Source organism: Aotus nancymaae, unplaced genomic scaffold (genome assembly GCF_030222135.1).
Source record: "Aotus nancymaae isolate 86718 unplaced genomic scaffold, 86718_ANA_hifiasm-v0.15.2.pri h1tg000040l, whole genome shotgun sequence".
NCBI lineage: Eukaryota > Metazoa > Chordata > Mammalia > Primates > Aotidae > Aotus > Aotus nancymaae.
Genome location: NW_026988454.1, coordinates 53,253,678 through 53,277,523, shown reverse-complemented (window position 1 = coordinate 53,277,523; position 23,846 = coordinate 53,253,678). Strand labels below are relative to the sequence as shown.

At 36.5% G+C, this 23,846-nt stretch overlaps 1 protein-coding gene across 3 annotated transcripts in view; it reads right to left on the bottom strand.

Moving 5' to 3' along the window:
* The window catches only part of HS3ST5 (heparan sulfate-glucosamine 3-sulfotransferase 5), a 185,372-nt gene that overhangs the window by 107,165 nt on the left and 54,361 nt on the right, over positions 1–23,846 (bottom strand). For 2 of the 3 annotated variants that reach the window (XM_012460402.2, XM_064360766.1), the window contains exon 2: positions 6,042–6,155. The gene's annotated coding sequence lies outside the window, so the exon portion shown is untranslated. The remainder of the gene's footprint in view (positions 1–6,041; positions 6,156–23,846) is intronic. The other variant, XM_012460403.2, reaches the window with a different exon arrangement.

Here is a 23,846-nt window from a genome sequence, read left to right as displayed (position 1 = left end):
ACCAGGAATATTATCTATAATGTCTCATGAACTCTATATACTTTGTAAACTATAAAAGTTTCCAAATAGGATTTAAAACTAGTGTATTTTGTCTGTTCTCCTCCCACATCTAGTCATCACCTTCTGTCATGTCTTCCTTTGAACTATCTCTTACATTTATTTCTTTCCTTCTGTTCCTATTGTCACATCTGCCCAGAACCTCATCACCTTATACCTGAATTATTGCAGTAGTTTCTTTGCTCCTGTTCTTTCTCCACCAATCCATCCTGCCTAGTCCTACCAGATTAATCTTTTTTAAAGCACTACTTTAATGATGTCACTCCCTGCTCAAAAATGTACAATGACTCCCAGTCACCTGGAGGCCAAAGGCCTGAGTCTTTAGCTAAAATCAAAGCCTTTGGCTGTCTGGCCTCACCTCCTTTTCCAGTCTTCTCCAGTTCCCCTGCACAAACCTTCAGAACAACAAATGAATTTGCTTCTTGGCCACCTCCACCACATACATCTGCCTGGTCAGTGCTGTCCATCCTCTCTGCTGATTGTTACCTTCCTTCCTGGAGTCCTTTTGACCACTTCAACCCATAGTCAGCACCTCCAGCCATGAAGTTGGAACACTTTCACTCTTTTTTTTTAAGCATGATTTATTTCACAGTTGCAATATTATGTAATTTTGGCTTTTGTTACTTAACGGTTACCCTGCCTTTTCTCCCTAATTAATTTGTAAAGTTCTTTGAAGGCAGGGGGTTTTGAATTATTATCTGCCAATGTCCCCAGCACAACGTTATAAAAATGGTTGGCTATCAGTGGACACTTGTTTAATGAGTGAATGCAAAGTGCTGTTCTAGGCATGTTATATGATTAGGATGAAAACTGTTCAGTTGCGTTTGTAACTTGTGGTATTTCAGAGCAGCAATTTACATATATGAGGCAGTTTTCCTGAGTTTAATACATTCTCTTTCATTTTTAAGTTCTTAGTGAAAGTGTAGACTATGAAATACAAGCTGAGCACATGAGATTTATAATGTAACAATCTGACTCGGGAAGCATGGACAGCATTAGAATAAACACAAACTAGTAAATATTCGTCGAACTAATACTAACTATCTGAAAGTTCTTTAATATCATAAAGCTCAGTAAGTTTTAAATAAACTGAAATAATCCGAAGAATATGTTAAAAGAAAAAAAGGTAATTACATAGTACTCCAGAGTCTTTACTGTATAACTAGGACATATGTTTTAGCATATAGTATTCTTTAATAGAAAGAATATGGATTTTTAGAACTTGACAAGACCTGAATTGGTAACTTAAATCTGCTCTTCACTAGGTGTGTCATCTTGTGTCAGTTACTTAATGTCTTTGAACCTTAAACTTCTCATAAGGCAAATAAGAATATTAATTTCTAATTTATTTGAAAAATATGAGATGAATGAACCCTGTTGAGCTGTTTACTAGGATAATAGACTTAAGGTCCCTAAGGCACTTAACCTAGTACCTGGCATGTTAATAAATGGTAGCTACTATCAATTAACTAATTAATTAATTAATCGATCATTGTTTCTGTTTGAGAGTTTTTCTTTTACACTCCTTACCTCCTAGCTCTCTTATAGTTAAAGTGCATGGGCAGAGGAGTCTAAAAGATCTGGGTTTGAATTGTAGCTCTACCATTTTTTAGTTTACCAATCTACTTATTAACCTATCACAGCTTCAGTTTTCTCAGCTGTATAAGAAGATAACAAAATCTTCTTGCAGTAATGTTCTGAAGACTAAGAATGATCTATTTTAAAGTGTCTGGCATAGAGCAGGTACTTTATTAAGAGCAGATATTATTACAATTCTCATAATTCTTACAGACATCCTGTTATGTATTGAAGAACGCATGCTCATGAATACTTTTAAAGTAAAATATGTAGGATTTTTTTTCTCTATTATGCTTCATTATCTTGCAGAAAAACATAATTTGGTCTTATAAAAATTATTCCTATAAATAATATTGGTATAGTGACTTACAGTTTATGAAATACCTTTGTAACTGAGAACTGTACCCCCGAATTAGCCGTTTGTTGTGGTGTGACTGTGATCATTATTCTGGCAACCCATTCTGCCAACAAAATGCTTAATAATTAACAATAATGATAAACTGCAAATACTAAGGAGGCTATGAAAAAAGTCCAATGTGTTATTGTCATAGGCCTATATTTTTAGTAATACTTGACAGTTGAAATTGGCCAGATGAAATTGAGCAATTGATCATAGATTCTCCATCTCAGCAGTATATCTTGGAAGCAAAGGCCTCCTCTAGGAAGGCTTTGACAAAGGACATCTAAAACTGATTTCTTAACTTCTTTTTGACTTCTAAAATATCATCTAAAGTATCAGTTAAGTTGCCTGTTCTCATTTGGGTTAAAATACAATTCTTAAAAAAATCTAGTAAGTAATTCTGAAGTAAGCTTACATAAGTGTAAACAAAAGAATAGAAAGAAATGTGGGTAACTTTCTTAATTAAATAAATATACTGTGTCACATGCTGAGATTAATGACATTATCTAAACTCAGTAGGAATGCAATTAAGTGCTAAGAAACAGAAAGCACCTCACAGTTTTATAAGACTGAGCTGTTTTTACTATCATAATAACTGAAGCATGTGCTTAATAACTCATCAAATACATTTACTTCCCTTCAACATCTACAAGGTCAAAACCAGTGATCAGCCATAACTTGAAGTGTCATTAATTCCTTTGAAAAACTGTTAAAGAGATTGTTCCAAGAAGCACCAGGCTGTATCCCATTGAGGTACCTGGGGTGTTTCAGGGACACTGGGAGGTGCAGATGTACTTTTAAAACCATGTATAGATGGATAGTATTACTCTTAACGCTCCAAATGAAAAGCTTGCCATACAACCATTCTTTATACAAGGTACAGGGCTCCATATGCAACAGTTCTGATGTTTAATGTTTTGTCCTATGTCCAGTCCTTAGTTTAGTGCTTATGGCCATTATACCTACATTTTAATACATGATCTAACATATTATAAGGGTAATTGCCGCTTAGTAACTGAGAACTACGTAGCATTGGGTCAGCATCAGTGATAGACCACTAGGGGCAGTCTTGTCTAGATTTGCTCCCAGAATCTCTGCACAGGCATGGGATTTCTACATCTTTGGTCTTTGTTTCTCTTGTTACTTCCACCTCCTCCCCATAGCCTGCCAGGGTTTTGAAATCCTTTGGGAATGTTTTAATTGTGCCAATGTTTATATTTACCAAACTTATAACTATAATTAATGTTTATAGTACCTTTGATCATTTCAAAGCTATATCACAAATAAAATATCTTGATCTTCATAGTAATGTCATGTGAGATGAGAAAACTGAGGCATGAGGAAGTTCCATAATATGCCTGAGGCAACTTGACATCAGCATTAGAACACAGCACCTGCCTCAGGACGCTAAATCTAGCACTTACTTCACCCCCATGACTGCTACATCATTTGTTTGGTCTTTGGACTAGACTTGCACCAGAAATTCTTTCTCACCAGCTGTGTGATTTTTAAATATATTAGTTAAACTCTCTGGATTTTAGCTTCCTCCTTGGTAAATGGCGACAATAATGCCTACTTCATAGAGTTATTTGTGTGTAAAGTTAAATGCCGAAGCCAGGCATGCTGGCTCCTGCCTATGATCCTGCTACTCAGAAGGCTGAGCAGGAAGATCCCTTGAGGACAGGAGTTCAAGATCCACCTGGGTAACACAGCAAGACCTTGTCTCTAAAAAAATTTAAAAAATAATAAATAAAGATAATAAGGTACAAAACCTAGAATAAGTTTAAGTGATCAAAACTGCTCATCCTTCTAATCCCTACTCTTGGTCATGCTTTACCTAAAGGTAGTTTCCTTAGGTCTACTGAGAGTCTATGAAGCTACTCTGGAATTTGGTGTTGGGCTGGAGGGCATGGCACACTTAATGCATCAGTAGGGTGGTAAAATATTTACCAGTCATCTAAGGATTTATCAGTCATCTGCCACGTCCAGGCACAGTGCTCAGTATTTCAGATGCACAAAGAAATAGCAGCAGCCAAGGAATTTTGCAAGTGACAAGAACAAGACTTAATGATTTTCTAGACAATAAAGAGATTCCAAGAGTGGCTGGCATGCTCCATTTAACCAAGGTCTTTGTAAATTCTCCAAAATAATTTCAAATAGAATAAAGTAATTTTAAAACTACTTCATAAAAATTGTATAGTTTACTTTTAAATGGCATATTCCACCAAATCCCAAAATGTTATTTTTTTGTAGACAATGATACTGTATCCAACCTGCACTATTACACAGGGTGAGGGAGAGACAGTAAAAGGACAAATCTCATAGTGAACCTAGGAATGAGAGTTCAGTGTTTCTGCAGTGTTTCCATTACTGAGTCACCTAGATTTAAAATACCCTAGGGTAGGAATGACCATTTGGTTTTTCTCCCTCCTTTTCACTCAATGCCTCTGAACATAAATACTTACTGAGTGGCATTTTAGCCTCTGAGACCAAAAAAAAAAGTAGTAATGATTCCATCCCATTTGAATTAGTCCACTAAAAAAAAAGGTATTTACAGTTAAGTGAAACCATTTCATCTTCTGAATATTTTTAAATACAAATCAGTGAAATCTCAGCATACTTTAGTTTAAAACTGTAAGAACAGAAGAGAATATTTTTTTTCTTCTTGAGATAGAATATTGCTCTGTCACCCACACTGAAGTGTAGCAATGCGATCACAGCTCACTGCGGCCTCAAACACCTGGGCTCAGGTCTTTCTCCTGCCTCAGTCTCCTGAGCAGCTGGGACTACAGGCACATGCAACCATGCATGGCTGGAGAAGAATAAATTCTATTGTTATCAATAGCAACTGGTCACTGTGTACATGTGTGTGAGGCAATGTTCAAAATGATACAGCCTAGGGTTTAAGACCAGACACTTTAGTTCTGATTTTGCTTCCTTTAGTATTTTTAGGCAGGGACATAGTGTTCCTGTTTTGAGAATGGGATCAATGGCATATATTTTATAGCATTATGGAGAAAATTAATTCAGATGGAATGTTACTGTAGACACAGTAGTAAGTAGGTAATAATTTTGAGTGTTTACTATGTGTTAGACACTTTTCTAATCAACTCATTTAATCATAACCCAATGAGATGCATAGTGTTATTATCCATATTTTAGAGATATTAAGGCATAAACAGTTTTTAACAAAAACCCTTGCCAAGATCACCCAGCTAGTAATTTGCTGAGCGGGATCTCAAACGCAGGCAGTCTAGCTCCAGAGTCTATGCTTTGAGTTATTCCCCTGCGCTGCCTCACCCGGTCACAGCAGCTCGTGACTTGCTTGTTTTCCCTCTTCTTGGATTCTGTTATACCGCAACACAACAGATCCCGTCTTTTCCAGAAAGAAACAGTTGTTACACCAAGGACACAGGATATATTCACATATGGATGAAAAGCACGGTAGAACTTGTCAAATGTCAGAGGAGGCATATGACAAGTTCTACAGAAGTTTGGAAGAAAGGAAATAATGGGGATGAGGAAATCAGCAAGATTGTTGGTTTGTAGGTGGACCTTGACTTTGGCCTTTAACAGTAAACAGACCTAAAACCATCAAAGAGTAGTTGGGAAAGATATTTCAGACAATAGGGACAGCAAAGACAAAGGATCTCTGCATTTAGGAAATAATCCATTTCATGATAACTGCAGCTTGACAAAAACACACACACACAAAATGACACACACATAAGAAAATAAATAAAAAAAACTTTAACAAAAGAATCCATTTCAGTGATGAGGAAGTTTTCTATACGGGGAACACTGAGGGTATAGCAGGAGGCAGTTTAAAGTGATTTTGTACAGTGTTTTAAAAGCTCAAGAGAGGAGAAAGACCTCCTGCTGGAGGGCCACCAGGGGGGTTCTAAGTGGCTGTGAGTGATGAGATGGTAGGCATATAACACGGATAAAAGTAGGGAAAGCCAGATAATGGATTGCGAGAGTGCGCAGAAGTCTTCAGTGCACATACCTACATTCAGACACTTCCCTATTATTCCAGCGATGATTATCTTGTTGGTGGGTATTCCATGGCCTCTCCTCACCTACTGGCTGTCCTTCTGGTTTGTCCCCTGCTTGTTAGCACCTGGGGGTGGACACGGAGGGAAAGTGATTTTCCAATTAGTGTTTCATTTGTTTGCTTTTGCTGTTCTTTCCTAGCTGTGGTTAGATTTGCTGTGAGAAGAAGTATATTGTGGATCATAAGAACATTTCTTTCTCTTTTTCTTTTTTCATGGTACTTCCAGTCTCTTGTTGAACAATTTGCAGAGGAAGAGCAGAAATCATATTTGAGCTTAACTCTGGCATATGTAATTGCTAATTTCCCTTGATCAGAGATGGGCTAGGAAATGGGGAGCTACCCACATGTACTTTTAAATAACATTTGTATAGCAGAACCTCGTTTCTGATCTGGCTGCTGAGAATTTTAGGTGAAAGTGGTTAAAGTTATTTTCCTTAAAAATATTATGTATTGTGTATCTTCAGACTGACCTGTAGATATCCGTATGATTATTTATATCAATTATTCTTACATTTGCTACTATTTGAATATATTATGCAGTTACTGCCTCTTTCTAAGTTGAAGCTACTAGTAATTCTAATTCTCTAGCTGCAGAGTACATGTTTGGTTCTAAAACTACAGTGCTGTATTAGTAGGATAAAAACAAAGAAAGAGATGAGAAAAATGAAACAGAGTGCAATGCCAAGCTCTTTTTTAAAGTAATATTTAATTTCTATTTCAGGCTACTATTAAGAGTGCATATGATATCTAAACAGATTATAGGATCCTAATGCATCATTTCACTAATATATATCCAATTGCAGTTGACAAAAAGATTATTTTGGTCTGTAACGGCCCAGAAATCGATCTTTTACTTGGATCTGTTTTATGCAAATATATTTAGGGTACAAAGTGTGCACACACACACAGACACACACACCTCTTTCAAGTAAAGGAAAAGTTCTTAAAAATTTATACACTTGGCTAATGGCCTGCTATTGAGTCTATTGTGTCTCCTCTCTGATTAATATATTTTCATAAATTATTTCCAATTTCTTCCAGTTGAGTTCTTGTCAGTTTTTTACCTCACAACCCCAATACTGCCGCATAGTTCTAGAGAAATCAGAGCGTGAGTAGAAACAAGCACATTCAGCTATTTTAGAACATGGCACCTATCAGTCATGCCTAGAAAACTGGCTCCATTGCTTGTGAGAACTTCTTGGCATATCCACAAGCAAGCTGACCTCAATATGAAACATAACAACTACTCTGTTTCTCAATTTGTTTAATAAACTAGAATTATTTCCAAAGTTTTCAAATAAATAGACATTATTATAATTATAACAAATTAAAATGCTACACTCAAGAGGACACTTAACATTCATTATGCTATAGAGCTTGTCTCTTACAGGTAGTACCTTCAATTGATTCAGTTTTTACAACAGAAGAAAAATGTGGCAATCGGTAGTTCCAGATATTTAGTTCAAGGAACAAAACATGCAAACTTGCCTTTGAATTGCCCTTTCAGTCACCAGAGGTTCTGCTCTCTTTTGATTCTTAGCATTTGTACTAATTCCAGAATACAGGAAAGCAACAGATAAGAGAAAAATACACAACCTTCAAAGCTGTGAGGAGATGCACTTCAGCTTTATCAGCCCTTTCAATGGAGAAGGTTAAAGTAGAAGGTAAGATCTAGCAAAAAATGATTTTGAAAGAGAGCCCTTGAAAGACATTCTATAAAATTTATCACTTATCATTTATTCACTTATTTACAAACATTTATTAAGTGTCAGAGTTTATGCTAAATGATAATTACATGGCACTAGAAAAACTAGCTGATGGTTTTAAAAAAACATACAAATTTATATATATATGTATATATATGTATATTGTTACAAATATAAAGTATAGAGTGTATATGTCCATAATTTATAAAATGAAGTTTGTTGAGTGTTAGTCATCATTCTTGAAGTTGTAATATAATTTAAAAAATTTAATCTCAAAATTATTTAGATTTTATTCCTCAGAGTCTCCTCTGTACAACGGATCAATTTCCTTTACAAAATATAACTATTTTCTGTTGCAGTAGTAAATGCTATTTCAGCTAGTGGGGTTTTTCTTAGGTGTTTGTAGAACTAAAGTACTGTAAGTTGGAAATGAATTAGCAAATAGTAAACACTGTTTTGGATCAAAGTGAGTATAGCAAAACAGATTTCTTTACTCTGATTCAACATCAAATTGACAACCACGACCTGAGAAAGGGTTATCTTTTACTAGCTGCCACATTGGGGAAATAAATTTAGTCCTTCATTTAAGTAGAGGAAATAACTCATTAGAAATGTGGTACAAGTGGTTTCAGAATGATAAATCTCAAATTACCAATTCCACTTTTAATGATTAGCTGCCTGTACCTTGTATTTAATTAAAATGGTTATTTTAAATGCTTATATTTAATTTAAACATAATTAAAGTTTAATGTTACTGCCTCATCCATTTTGAAATTAATTAATTCATAAAATAGTTCAAAAAGTACTGTAAAATTTAATATTAAAATATAGCGGGATCAATCTGCATCTTTTGTTGGTTTCAGTTGTAGATTCCTAGTGCGCTGTTTACATTAGGTAGGACTGCAGGGTCTCTGGGATAGCTAATGTGTAATGAAATCAAATATTGATATGTCCTTGACATTTCCTTTGCACATAGGATATATTCTTTAACCTTCCAGGAAATAATAGTTCATAGTTAAAGATATGATTGTTTAAACTTTAAAGCAATGTAAGTTTTAGAAATTAATTTTTGCCTTAATATATTTAGGAGAGAACACTGGTTTTAGCAAATGATTTGTAAGTGTGTAACAATCAGTGTGATAAGATTTCTTATGAGTTAGTCCAATAAACGTGATCAGAAAGTGTTTGCAAGGAAACCTGCTTTTAACTTGTATTTAAACAAACAGTTTAAACAGTGGATAGTGATGCACAACAATGTTTCCTGGTCTATAGATTCAGAGGATATCCTGAAACAGTCCCGTATCTATTTGGAAGGGTTTTCCTGGTGCAGTAAAAAGTAATATCCGTGAATGCCCTACAATCCTTAGTGTGCTTGGTGGAAAAATCTATTAATCTGTGCACATTTGTCTATTAATGATGATTACTACCATTTTTTAGGTGCTGAATATGTATTAGGCACTGAACTAAATGCCTAATCAAGTTGGATTCAGCCCATTTTTACAGATGAATGAAGTGAGGCTTGGAGCGACTAAGGCATACATAATTCATACATATAATTTGTAAGTTATAGAGGCAAGACTCAAAACCTCAATTCACAGTGCTGCCCCTCACTGTCTTCAGCTCCCATCTCAGAGGACTAAGAAGGCATTCCCAATTGTGAGATGCTTGCAACCCCCGCCACCACAAATAACAACAAAATAGTTCTCCCTTGCAGTAATAGTGTAAATTAATGAAAAGGTAAAAGTAACACATTTGGCTTGACTATTAGTAATTAAAATATGTTGTCACCAGTCTTAGTGTCCTTTCATACAAATATTAATATTTGCAGAATTTTCTAATATTTTATTAAAACCTGGGCTTTCTATTCTCCAACAAACCTCTATAGTTGGGGAGATTTGTTGCCACCATTCTCTGACATTAGCTCAAAACCTTGCACAATCTCTACCTTAAATACCACCAATAACCCTTGGGGCATTTTAATTGTGAGCAGGCTATAAGGCTGTAAAATCAGACTCAGCTTACACATCAAGTAAGTTGTGCAGAATATTTCTTTCCTTTTTACACTAGAATTATTCGGTGGCATTCCAGGATGCCTTTAAGCTATGCTGTATTTCAATTACCACAACTGCCATCTGTTTCTGTTTCTTCCAATGAATGATATCCGCACTCAAGAGCTATGCTTCAGTGTGTCTTCTGCAAAGAGTATGAGTAACACATACAAATATCCCGCCTATTTAGATAAGACAGTATTAGGTAGTAATCAAAGCCAATTATCTATTGATTTTCAATTTAACATTTCAACTATCAAACATTATCTTAACTCTGGACATCCTGAGAACGTTTAAAGGATTGGAACAATTGCAAAGCAATTATACCAGAGAGGACCTGTTTGAGGAGCAAGAATAGGTAGAATAGCAAGAATACAGGCACATCTGCCTGGTAAATCTTGCTAAAGCCTTTAAATGCCATCTGGTTTCTCATTCTTTTGAGCTACCATCTTCCCCTAGGCTAAAAGATTTTAAAATGACTCGGGGGGAAAAACTTTGAGAAATAGTTTGAAATTTTAATTCTGTATTTCATCTGCCAGACAGTGAAATGCAGTTAACCGCAGCAAGTGTTCCTAATAGATAAGGGAATTGTTGCTTCACATATAATTACATTGAGACTAACGGTGGACATAGCCAACTATATTATCATCATACTATTAGAAGTGCTAGTAAGTCTGAAAAGAATCTATTTTGACGAGGGTCAGAGCTACTTTTATTTTACTTCAAGCCAGGATTATCATGGAATAAAACTGTTAATTCTTTTGGGGAGCTATTTTTAGAATATAAAAAAAAAGCATTAAAGGGTAAATGAAACTAACTGTTGTGACTGGCAGTAAGTTCAGGCATTTTGTGTTCTTTTGTGTTTGCTTTGGAATGTTAAACAGGTCGGGTTCTTTTTAAAAGAAAACATTTTATTCAGAACATTCTTCCATGAAAGCCTTCTTTGACAAAGTGTCATTTTTTGATATATTAGTACATGTCTGCCCACATTTTATATTCAAAAAAGGCTAGCAATGTTTTAACAACTTTTGACAAGCATGAGGAATTAAACTTTCACAGAATCAACTCTTCTAATATAATGCTACAATCAATTTTATATTCTCAATTTTGTACTTCTTATGGCAAGCCACAACATTTTAAATTATGTCAACTTATAGTTGAAAAAAGTACAAAGAAATTAAAAATGAGTAATTAATTCATCAATAAAATATTTTTAAGCACATAAAATATTTTATTGATGAGTTAAGTAACTACTCATTTTTATATTCTAAAAATTTTTGAGAAAGGGAGCTACAAATGTAGAACTAAGTCAATTATAAATTAGTAATATGAAGTAAATCAAAGAAATTTCTAATAAACTAGCCAAGGAATCTCAAGAAATTTAGCTACCTCTTAATTAAATGTAGCTACCAAACTATAAATTTCAAAATCAAAAGCTGGTCGGCTGCGGTGGTTCATGCCTGTAATCCCAGCACTTTGGGAGACGGAGGTGGGTGGATCATCTGAGATCAGGAGTCTAAAATCAGCCTTGCCAACATGGCAAAACCTAATCTCTACTAAAAACACAAAAATTAGCTGGGCATGGTGGCAGGGACCTGCAGTCCCAGCTATTTGGGAGGCTGAGGCAGAAGAATGGCTTGAACCCAGGAGGCGGAGGTTGCAGTGAGCTGAGATGGCGCCACTGCACTCCAGCCTGGGTGATAGAGCGAGACTGTCTCAAAAAACAAAAACCAAATCAAATGGTTTGTTTATTGTCAATGCAGGCTCTGAGTACTGGAAACCTTGCTTGGATACCTACAGGCACCTCAAATCAACCTTCAAAGACCTCTCTGGCTCCCTCAAAACTTCCCTTTCCCCTGATTGTGACCTTGCATGACTGGGGTCCTAATTGCTCTTCAACTTCATCTGTCCCCACTTCACCCTGCCTGACCCATCCATTCATCCAGAGCTTCTTCCAATGCCTTAAATACATTGCGCTTTGCTCCTCTGCCTAGGCAATCAGTCTGGCTAATTTCTCCTCTTCAGTCTCAGCTTGGATGTCACTTTCCTCAGGAAGATTTCTCTGATAATTCTTTTTCCAGCTGTCCTTTCTCTAGATCCTTACAACTCTGTTCTCTCCAACCAAAGTCCCTGTCACAGAGTGATGTGATTGCCTCTTTACTGGCCTGTACCCCCAACAGAGTGTAAGCAGTGTAAGTTCTAAGACCATGTCTATCTTTTTACAGTTAAATCTCTATCGTTTAGACCAGTGCTTAGAATATTCTCAAAACAACTTTGTTAAAAAGATTAATGAATCATTTAAATGAGAAGTTTATATATGATGAATGTGTTTCTTTTTCTTTTTGGCAATAATACAAACTGTCAAATATCACCACATTTTTTTTTAATTGTACTTTAGGTTCTGGGGTACATGTGCAGATCATGCAGAATTATTGCATAGGTACACACATGGCAATGTGGTTTGCTGCCTCCATCCCCCTGTCGCCTACATCTAGCATTTCTCCGGGTGTTATCCCTCCCTGACCTCCCCACCACCCAGCTGTCCCTCCCTTGGCCCCCCTCAACAGACCCCAGTGTGTGATGCTCCCCTCCCTGTGTCCATGTGTTCTCGTTGTTCAACATGCACCTATGAGTGAGAACATGCTGTGTTTGATTTTCTGTTCTTGTGTCAGTTTGCTGAGAATGATGGTTTTCAGATTCGTCCATGTCCCTAAAAAGGACACCAACTCATCATTTTTTATGGCTGCATAGTATTCCATGGTGTATATGTGCCACATTTTTCTTGTCTAGTCTATTGTCGATGGACATTTGGGTTGGTTCTAGGTCTTTGCTATGGTAAACAGTGCTGCAATGAACATACATGTGCATGTGTCTTTATAGTAGAACGATGTATAATCCTTTGGGTATGTACCCAGTAATGGGATTGCTGGGTCAAATGGAATTTCTATTTCTAGGTCCTTGAGGAAGCACCACACTGTCTTCCACAATGGTTGAACTAGTTTACATGCCCAACAACAGTGTAAAAGTGTTCCTATTTCTCCACATCCTCTCCAGCATCTGTTGTCTCCAGATTTTTTAATGATCACCATTCTAACTGGCGTGAGGTGGTATCTCAATGTGGTTTTGATTTGCATTTCTCTAATAATCAGTGATGATGAGCATATTTTCATATATTTGTTGGCCTCATATATGTATTTTTTTGTAAAGTGTCTGTTCATATCCTTCACCTACTTTTGGATGGGTTTGTTTATTTTTTTCTTGTAAATCTGTTTTAGTTCTTTGTAGATTCCGGATATTAGCCCTTTGTCAGATGGGTAGATTGCAAAAATTTTTTCCCATTCTGTTGGTTGCCGGTTCACTCTAATGATTGTTTCTTTGGCTGTACAGAAGCTCTGGAGCTTAATTAGGTCCCATATGTCTATTTTGGCTTTTCTTAAAAATAACTTACCTACTTCAGTATATGATAACATTAATGTTCCCATTTGGTTATTTCATTTAGCTAGAACGAATTTCTCATTTTGGTTTAAGACCTTTCTCATACCACCTATCTCTATAAAGAAAAGTACAAAGTAGATAATAGGAGCATTGAAGGATGTTAAGCTCTGGAACGCCACACTAGGATTTGAGTTATAGATACAGACTTCTAATGGTAACAGCAAAGGTGTATTGAAAGGGGCAGAAAGAATTTTTGAAATCCAATATATAACAGCTGAAGTGGCTGAAGGTGTTGCCTTATATTGCTGTGTCACTATAATCACAGAACTTTAAAGAGGATATTGTGATTGGAAAAGAAAATTTGAAACCAGTACCCATTAGTGGGTCAAGGAAATGAAGATGGAGAACAGGGCATCTTATGAATATTGTTATTAAATAATAAAGAAGTAGAATAATCAATATCCTTTTGAAAGAGACTTAAATCTAATGAAGCAGCTGTGGATAACTGAATTATGATTATGACAGATTCAGGGAATTGGTTCAGGGTTCTTTGCATCCAAAATTCAAATAAGTAATCAAAGTGAAATTGCATTAGCTTACCTCCTCAGACCACCTCTGAAATACAGTAAACATTTATTAAGAATACCCCAAATAACAGCATGACATAACTGCTTCTATATTTCACAAATGCCTTTGGCTAAGGGGGAGGAGGGATGGAGTTAGGCCAGGGAGCTATGTGAGGGAGGAGGATACAGGAGGAGGAGAAGAAGCAACTTCCACAAAGATAAGTGGAACTCTTATTTTAATAATTGCCACAGCAGTACTTTTCTTAAGTCAAGATTAAAAATACAATGGGCTTATGGAATGTTGTCGTCCACAGCAAAAGTAACATAAAAACAATTCTTATTCCCACATAAATTACTTATAACTGCTACTGGTTTTACAGATTAGTGCTAGCACTAATGGGACATTCTATGTAAAAGACATTCTTTCTCTGTATTTTTTAGTCTTCAGCTTTTGGTGTTCTTTTGTCTCTTATTCCTTATCTTGAAGAATAATGAAATATTTCACTAGTAACACACATGGAATTATTTTTATTGGCTCTCTTCTGGGCCTCCTGAAGCCATAATATGAATGGTAACAAAAAACAACTTCAAGGCAATGATAATGATGAATAAATTAAAGCACAGTGTATATGCAGTCCTCATCAAATAATAAATTTGTTTTACTGAACTGTATTTTCATCTCAAGAACCATTCTCCCCACCCCACCCCTTTCCAAAATGCTTCTTTATAGCAATTCTTATTTCAAAAGACTGCTTCAAATTGATTCTGAGGAATTTGAGTTCTCCACACTCTTTTCTGGCAATGCACCTTTTCTCAGATCAGCAGAAACAATGTAAACACACCTGTCACAGTAATTTCAAATATCTATCATCTACAAAGTTATACATAAATGATCCACGGTTGCAATGTGGTTCTTGAAACAAGGACTTTCTCAAGAAGGACAAATGCCGTCGAAAATATAAATGGGTACCTTGTAAGAAAAAGTCACTTGTATCATTTGCAGAAAGCTATAGCTTTTTATTTTTATCTTTAATCAGAGCCAAGCTAACATTTTCGAAGGAACTAATTTTGCTTTTCATTCACTACAAGCATTATATCTACATGCATGCTTACCTGCAGGTATAGATATCATTCAACTCAACTCCTCGGGGCTGCGGCTAGAAATGGAGTCAGATTGGCAACAAAGCATTTACTGAATGCCTACTCAGGATAAATGATTTTTTTAAAAAAATCTACTTCTTCACCCCACGTTATCTTCCCCAAAACAAGACAAGGTATAAGTGTTCAACATATGCAGTATAGGTGTTCTAAAAAGCATAGAGAAAGGCTCTGGGGTATAAATCTATTTTTATTTCCTATATACCAGTTCTTTCCTGTGGTCTTAGCTTAGATGCGAGTCACTCCCAAGAACTGGTCTGCTCTCCAGCTGATTCTGAAGCTAAACTTGGGAATCCCATTCTTAAGCCCTCTTCTGCTCTGCATTTTAGCAACAAACTCCCTACCCATTTCCTGTTTTCAGTCATCTGTGCAACCTGCATTTCCTTCACAATCTTAGTCCTTTCACCAGGGCTTGAAAATTAGTTTGTATTTTCCTATTCCATTTCCCTCTCTTTTCCTCAGAATTGTAATGTGATTCTACTGTAGTTTGAATGGGAAGTATCATACATTTTAACATCCAGATTCAACGAGGCAAATATGCATCAAAATAATTCTACATTTTTGTATCCACAAGAATAATCCTTGAAATAGGCCTTTTGACATGGGTTGCAATTTTATAGGAAATAAATGATACGAAGAATGATGGAAACATATATTATGATAGCCATACCTTTTCATCTTTGAAATTCAGTATATTTCAGACTTAAACCTATGGGAACATAATGCCATGGTATGATAATCGCTCCAATGTTCCTAAAGGTTTGACATTTTTTAATGTGTATGTGACATGCAGGTGGGGCTCAAACGAATCTAACCACCCTGCTCCTGCTAATGCAAAGTATCTTCTATGGTAGTGCGGCTAAGGTTAGCAATATCTAACTCTCAAAAGGCAATAAAGAACACTCTTAAATGTGCCTTATTTCTAAACTATGGTGGCAGATTATAGCACTCTTTGTCAGCACTTGATTGGTTTCACAAGAATAAAAACACTGAGGTCTTTATTCTGAAATCAATTTCTGGAATTTATCTTACTAACAAAAAACTTAGTCCTGTGAGAGGTGTTCTAGTTATGAAAGAAGAATTTCCTTTCATAAGAGTTTGTTATTTGAAAGGCTATATTTATTTGGTACTATAAATTTATAAATGTGCAATAAAAGCAAGAAACTCTATAAAATTATACTTTATCCATGATCCATATGGTAAACTTAAAAGAAGGAAATTTACTTAAATAAGAATTTTTTTTATAGCTGAGAAAAAGTGGTATATTTACACATTTATAAGTGAAGAGGAAAAGAAATTCAAAACTTTGTTTAAACATGAAAATTTTTTGGAATAAGTCCAGTTTGCTTTCAGCATTGTTTCTAGTGGTTATATATTTACCACAATTGCTTATTCATTGATATTTTGCAAAAAGACTTACTCTTAACATTTTTTGGCTTTGTTTTATTTAAGCATACAATGATTGGCAACTGATATCAGTGCTTCCCTTAGCTGTTCTGACTGGATTCTATATACATGAACAAAGGTAGGCCCAAATAATAAAGGAAAATAAGAGATATTTCTAAAGAAACAAAAGAACAACCTGTTTTGTCATCTTCTCACTACAGACCCTCTTTTGGTGAATGAATTTTTAGATGTGAAAGCTGGTTTATTATTCATAACCAAATCCATTTATTAATCAGCCCTGCACATGGGTTAGAAAATAATTACAAACATCACAAAGTACATAATAAATGACTGCAAAACAAAGCAAAATGTACTCTCTATTTATGCAGCAAAAGTTCACTACTTTAACTTGCCTTCTGAGTCCAGAAGGAAAGATGAATGGCGACAAGGGAAAACACACACATAGCAATGCCAGAAGGTTCCCAGAGCTGCCCTAGACAGGCTTCCACAAAGGTTAAGAAAAGGAGTCTGCAGTTGGACAGGGGTCCTTTTGGAAGTGTGATATTGTGAAGTTTTAATTCTCAAAAGTGTTTTAAAACCTGTTTGCTTTTGTGTTAGGCTGAAATCTTTCAGAGATGAGTTTCAGGAGAGCAAACAAAACATTACAGGACAATGGGCAGATCAAGGTATATTTCTGTTTAGGCTAAGGAGGCTGGCTTTATATAAAGCCCTTCTTTTTTTTTTAATTTTTATTGTACTTTAGGTTCTGGGGTACATGTGCAGATCATGCAGGATTGTTGCATAGGTACATATATGGCAAGGTGGTTTGCTGCCTTCATCCCCCCATCACCCATATCTGGTATTTCTCCCCACGTTATTCCTCCCCACCCTCTCCACACCCTGCCGTCCCTCCCCTAATCCCCTCCAACTGACTGCAGTGTGTGATGCTCCCCTCCCTGTGTCCACGTGTTCTAATTGTTCAACACCCGCCTATGAGTGAGAACATGTGGTGTTTGGTTTTCTGTTCTTGTGTCAGTTTGCTGAGAATGATGGTTTCCAGATTCATCCATGTCCTTAAAAGCCCTTCTTTTTAAAGGGGAAAGATGAGAGAGAAGAAAGGCTTTTAGAAAATAAGGGTTATAGCTTCTCTTCCTGGTTCTTCCTGGAGTTGGGAAAGCTAGGTTGAGAGGGTAAAAAAAAAAAAAAAAAAAAAAAAAGGGTGACAAGTAGCTTTTAACAAAATGCCATGTCAAACAAGAGTCCTTCATGCACTTTTGAAAAAAAAAGAAAAACAGTAATATCATATATTTGACAAGCTATTTGACAGCATACATTTTCTTTGTCTCTTTTTCCATATAGCTAGCCACTCCCAGTCAAGAACTTTATGAGTTTCCTTTTAGTATATGGTGCATAGCTGGGAGCCTGCCAACTCCTGGATTTGTCATTACCCTCATCACTCCAGTGTGTAAGCTCCATGAAGGTGGGTTTTTAAAAATTTTTATTTGTTTTTCTGTTTTGCTTACTGCTGTATCTTTAGCACGTAAAATCTTGCCTGGCAAAAAGTAAGCAATAAATATTTGGGGTATGAATAAATGAATGCAGTTCAGATTTCACATTCTCTAACTTTGGTAGCTATATGTAGTTACCAATTCACTGACATGTGAGCATATGCCAGACACTGTGCCAAGTACTAATCATTTAATATCTAATCATTTCATCCTCACAACAACTATGTGATAAAGACATTATTATCTCTGCTGTAGGATTCATAAAGTACCCAAGTTAGAATGAGGGAGTTAAGCAACTTAATTAAAATCTTACTGCTTGTAGAAGGAAATTAACCTATTTTACTTACTATGCTAAATACTGGTTCAGTACTGCTTAGTCAGTGACTCTGATCTGCAGTCTCAAAATTTCCTTGGATTTTGAAATTTGGCCTCTTGTAAACCCCTGTATTAGCCAGGTTTTTTTTGTTGTTGTTGTTAAGGATAATTGACTCACACAATCACAAGTTCAAGTCCCACAATAGGCTATCTGCAGGCTGAGAAGCCAGGAAGCCAGCCAAAACCTCAAAAGCAGGGAAGCTGACAGTACAGTTTTCAGTCTGTAGCTGAAGGCCAGAGAACCCCTGGCATACCACTAGTGTAAGACCAAGAGTCCAAAAAGCTGAAGAACTTGGAGTCTGATGTTTGAGGGCAGGAAACATCTGGCACAGGAGAAAGATGAAGGCCGGAAGACTCTGCAAGTCAGCTTCTTCCACCTTCTTCTGCTTGCTTTTTCTAGTTGTGCTGGCAACCTTAATGTGGGTGGGTTTTCCTGAGGTGAGTCTTCCTCTCTCAGTCCACTGACTCAAATGTTAATCTCCTCTGGCAACACCCAGAAACACCCAGATACACTCAGAAACAATACTTTGCAACCTTCAATCCAATCAAGTTGACACTTAATATTAACCATCACAATCCTGCTCTCTAACTCTGAAGATACTGTACTGCACATAATGCAAACCTTGCTTCAACACTCCAGTCTCCCCATGTATGGCATGCTCGGGAGGTCTTTCTCTGCTTGGACTGCCATAACAAAATGCCATGGATTGAATGGCTTAAATAATAGATATTTGTTTTCGCATTATTCTGGAGGTTTGTATGTCTAAGATCAAGGTGGCAGCATGGTTGGGTTCTCATGAGAGCTCTCTTCCTGGCTTACTGATGTGCATCTATTCACTGTGTGTTTACATGGCCTTACCTTAGTGTATGATTGTGGAGAGATCCCTCTCTTTATTCTAATAAAGCTACTAATTTATCAGATTAGGACCATATCCTTATGACTTCATTTAACCTTAACTACTTCCTAAAAGTTCTATGTCCAAATACATTGCTGAGGTATGGTTTCAACATATGAATTTTGGGGTACACAATTCAGTTCACAGCAAGTATCCCTCAGAGCTAACCTATCAAAGACAAGAACAACCAGACACGTTCAATTTCTGTACTTTAATTAAAGGATTCACTGTCACACTTGGCTGCAATAACTTTTGCCAACTTGGGGGTTCTTGCAATATTTCGATCTCAGTAATGTAGAGTTTCAATGTCCATATCTAGTTTAAATGTGTATTGGATTTGAAGAACTGTTAAAACTCTCTCTGTAGCTAAATTTTTCTGCTGATGTACTTTTCCAAAAGTAGTTCCTCAGGGGTTTCTTGATCTTTCCAGACCTTCATCCTAGTCATCACATTATCAGAGTTAGCATTGCTGAAGAGAACATAGATTCAGTGTCAAGACCTGAATCCTATCCCTCTTTCTATCTGTGTGACCCTGGGAACACTGTAAAAATCAGAAAGTATATACTTTTAAGTTATTGTTTTCCTGAATCACCCAAACCATAGATATCTGATGTTTCCCAGAATGAAATTTCATAGATACAATGTGGATTAATATAGTTTCCAATGGTCATTACATCTATATGCTATTTTCTTACATATTCTGTAAGAAAATGTAGAATTCCTGTTCTGAAGAGACAATAATCCATGAAGTTTACACAACTCTCAATTATTCTTTGGGATATCATAAGTATTTTTTTGAATTTTCCAAATTGAATCTCAAAATCAGAAATATAGGCTGACCTAGTTATTACAAAGCTTCCTTATCACAGGTTAAAAAAATAAAGCCTGTAACATGCTCTGTTAGTAATAATAGTCTTGTTCTCTAACCTTGCATTAAGCTGCTAATGGTGTGGTAGGGAATCCTGAAGAAGAGCAGAGAACATGGCATCATGGCCTACACCAAGATTTCAAAATGCTGTAGATTTGGCCATTTTAGAGATTACTAAAATGTCAAGGAGTTCTGATAAAGCAGTACGAAAGTTTTAAAAGAGTGCTTTATTTTCTGGCAAAAGCAGACTTCCTTACTCATGAATATTCTTCATCACGGAACTTAGGGATGTGTGTGTGTGTGTGTGTGTGTGTGTCTGTCTGTGTGTGTGTGTGTGTCTGTGTGTGTGTGCACACACACACAGACTATCTTGAATTGCAAAATTTTTCTGGAGGAGAGATATTTCCTTATATGTTTCATTAGCTTTATATTTTAAGATATGATAATGTGTTTTTTAACATAAGATTGAAACTATTAAAATATAAATATTCACAGTAAATGCAAAGCCATTATTTAAAATAGATTGAGAATTTATGCAAGTCATATATATTGCCATATTTATAGGAATTCTTAGAAATATAATAAGTTATTACTGTTAGTGTTTCACATAATTATTTATGAGTATAAAATAGAACATTACTTATTTTATAAAGAAGAGATTGAAGATCCCTAAGCTGCTATCAAGTACTAAATTTAGACAATAATGGAATACTCAAGTAGAAAAAGTAATCATGTTTTGCAATGTTTTCTTTCATCATTGAAAAAAGAAATTTAAAGTTTTCTGTTGTTGGGCAATGCTGAGAGAACCACTTTCTTTAAAAGGTCATGTTATAAGAAAATAATTATAGAGAACAGTCATAGAAAATAAACTTGAAGATTTGAGTTCTTGTTTTGGCTCTGGAATTAAATAGCTCTGATACCTTAAGCAGATTACCAAACCTCCTGGAGCCTAAGTTTTCCTGTCTGCAAAGGGAGAGTATAAGAAGATTAGAGCTCTGAAGACCTTTAGGTTCTCCCAGTCTGTAATTCTAGGTGGTTATTCCTGCAATAGAATCAATGGAATGAATCTCCATGAACAAAAACAGTAAAGATTATCTCAGGTGAATATTATCCTACATGTGGTTACAGGGGCTAAGCTTGTCATTATTATTAAACAGCACATTCCAGGTGGCACCCTCCACTTATACCAGCCTGTGATGGTTAATTTTACATGTCACCTTGACTGGGCCACATGGTGCTCAGATGAAATGTAATTTCTGGGTATGTGTGTGAGGGTCTTCCCAGATGAGATTCATATTTGAATTGGTGAACTCAGTAAAACAGATGGCCCTCCTCAATGTGGGTGAACATTATCCAATTAGCTAAGGGTCTAAATAGAACAAAAATTGAGTAGGAGAGGATTTGTCCCCTTACCTGCCTGCTTGAGCTGGGATATTGGTCTTCTTCTGCCCTTGGACTGAGATTTACACCATTGGCTCTTTTAGTTCTCAGGCCTTTGGACTCAGACTGGAATAACATCACTATCTTTCCTGGGTCTCTAATTGCAAATGGCAGATCATGGGACTTCTCAACCTCCATAACCTCATAAGCCAATGATATGGTTTGGCTGTATTCCCACCCAAATCTCATCTTGAATTGTAGCTCCCATAATTCTCTCAAGTTGTGGGAGGGACCCAGTGGGAGATATTGAATCATGGGAGCTGTCTCCACTATACTGTTCTCATGGTAGTGAGTAAGTCTCATGAGATCAATAGTTTTATAAAGGGAAATCCCTTTTGCCTGCTGTCATTCTCTTCTCTTGTCTGCTGCCATGTGAGATATGCCTTTGCCTTTTACCGTGATTGTGAGGCCTCCCCACCTACATGGAATTGTGAGTCCATTAAAACTCTTTCCATTGTAAATTGCCCAGTTTCCGATATGTCTTTCTTAGAAGCATGAAAATGGACTAATACAGCCAATTCCTCATTTTATATGGATATATAATCTCCTATTGGTTCTGTTTCTCTGGAGGGAGAGTCCTGACTAATGCAGACACTGGTACTGAGAAGTGAGGGGCTATTGTAACAAACACCTACAAATGTGAAAGTGACTTGGGAATTGGGTAGTAAGTAGAGGTTGGAAGAATTTTGAAGTGCTTGCTTGAAGAAACTGAGATGGTCATAAAGGGATTTTTAAAGGCAGTTATTTGAGGGCTCAGGAAGGAAAAAGGAGAGATGTAGAGGAAGCCTCCATCTTATTAGAGAATAAACAAATAATTGTGGACAGAGTGTAGGTAGATACACAGATAGTAAAAATGGTCATTCTGATAAGGTCTCAGCTGAAAATGAGGAATATGTTATTAAACAATGAAAAATCAGTGAGCTTTGTTGTAAAGCAGCAAAGAACTTGCCTAAATTGTGTTCATGTTCTAGTGCCTCGTGGAAAGTAGAATTTGCAAGCAATGAAATAGGATATTTAGCTGAGAAGATTTCTAAGCAAAGTGTTTAGGCAGTGAGTTGGTTCCTCCTCATTGCTTATAGTAAAATGTAAGGAGAGAAAAATAACTTGAAGACAGAATTATTAAGCAAAAGGAACTAGAACTGAGAGATTTAGAAGATCCTCAGCTTATCCATAAGGCAAAAAAATGAGAAACCATGTTCACAAGAGAGTACTGTAGATACAGCCAAGAGACTGTTCAGTATGGAGATTAGTATGGGTGTGAACCATGGATTTAATTAGCTACCCCAGCAAAGCAATTGCCAATCTGAACTAAAAGAGAAAGAGAAGGAAAGAAATGAAGGAAGGCATCAGACTTCTTGGATTTTACAGGATGTGACCATAGAGATATTTGGCTATGAACATAGTCTGTTTTACAAGAAAAGAATGAAGGCAAACTGATTCAGAAATTATCATGGCTGCCTCCCTGGTTTCAAAATGAGGGGTCATTGCCTTGTTTTCAATAGGCAATAAGATCTCTGTCCAAAGTTGTGGAGGCTCATTTCCTGCCAGGTAGAACCATGGGGACAGGACTGCTACCTCGGTGGGGCCAAAAGGTGGGATTGCTGACCCAGTGGGTCTGGAGGGCTGAGTATAGAGCTAAAGATGATTGTTCTCCAGCCTTAAAACCTTAACGGAGTTTGCCTTAATAGGTTTTGGACTTGCTTGGGACTCGTCACCCCTTCCTTCTTCCCCACTTCTGTCTTTTGAAATGGGAATGTATTTCCTGTGCCTGTCCCATCATTGTGTTTTGGAAGCATATAACATGTTTGGTTTTACTGGTTCATAGTTGGAGAAGAATTTTGCCTCAAGATGAATCATTCCTTGAGACACCCAAATCAGATTTATATGATATTTAGATGATGCCCTGGACTTTAGACTTAGGAATTGAAGCTGGAACAAGTTAAGACTTCTGGGGCTGTTGGAATGAAATGAATGTATTTTGTACATGAAATAGGCATGAGTTTTGAGAGGATAAGGGTAGAATGTTATGGGCTGAATGTTTGTGCTCCTCCCCCAAATGCATATGTTAAAATCCTAGTCCCCGATATAATGTGTGGAGCGTTGGGGAAATAATTAGGTCATGAAAGTAGAACCCTCATGAATAGAATTAGTAATCTCATAAAAATGACCCCAGAGAGCCTTCTCTCCCTCCTTCTGCCATGTGAAGACACAGCAAAGAAGTCCATAAGCCAGGATAAGGGGCCTCATCAAGAACCTAACCCTGCTGGCACTCTGATCTTGGACTTCCAACTTCCAGATCTGTGAGAAATAAATGTTCATCGTGTAAGCCACCCAGTTTATGGTACCAGGCATACCTCGTTTTATTGTGCTT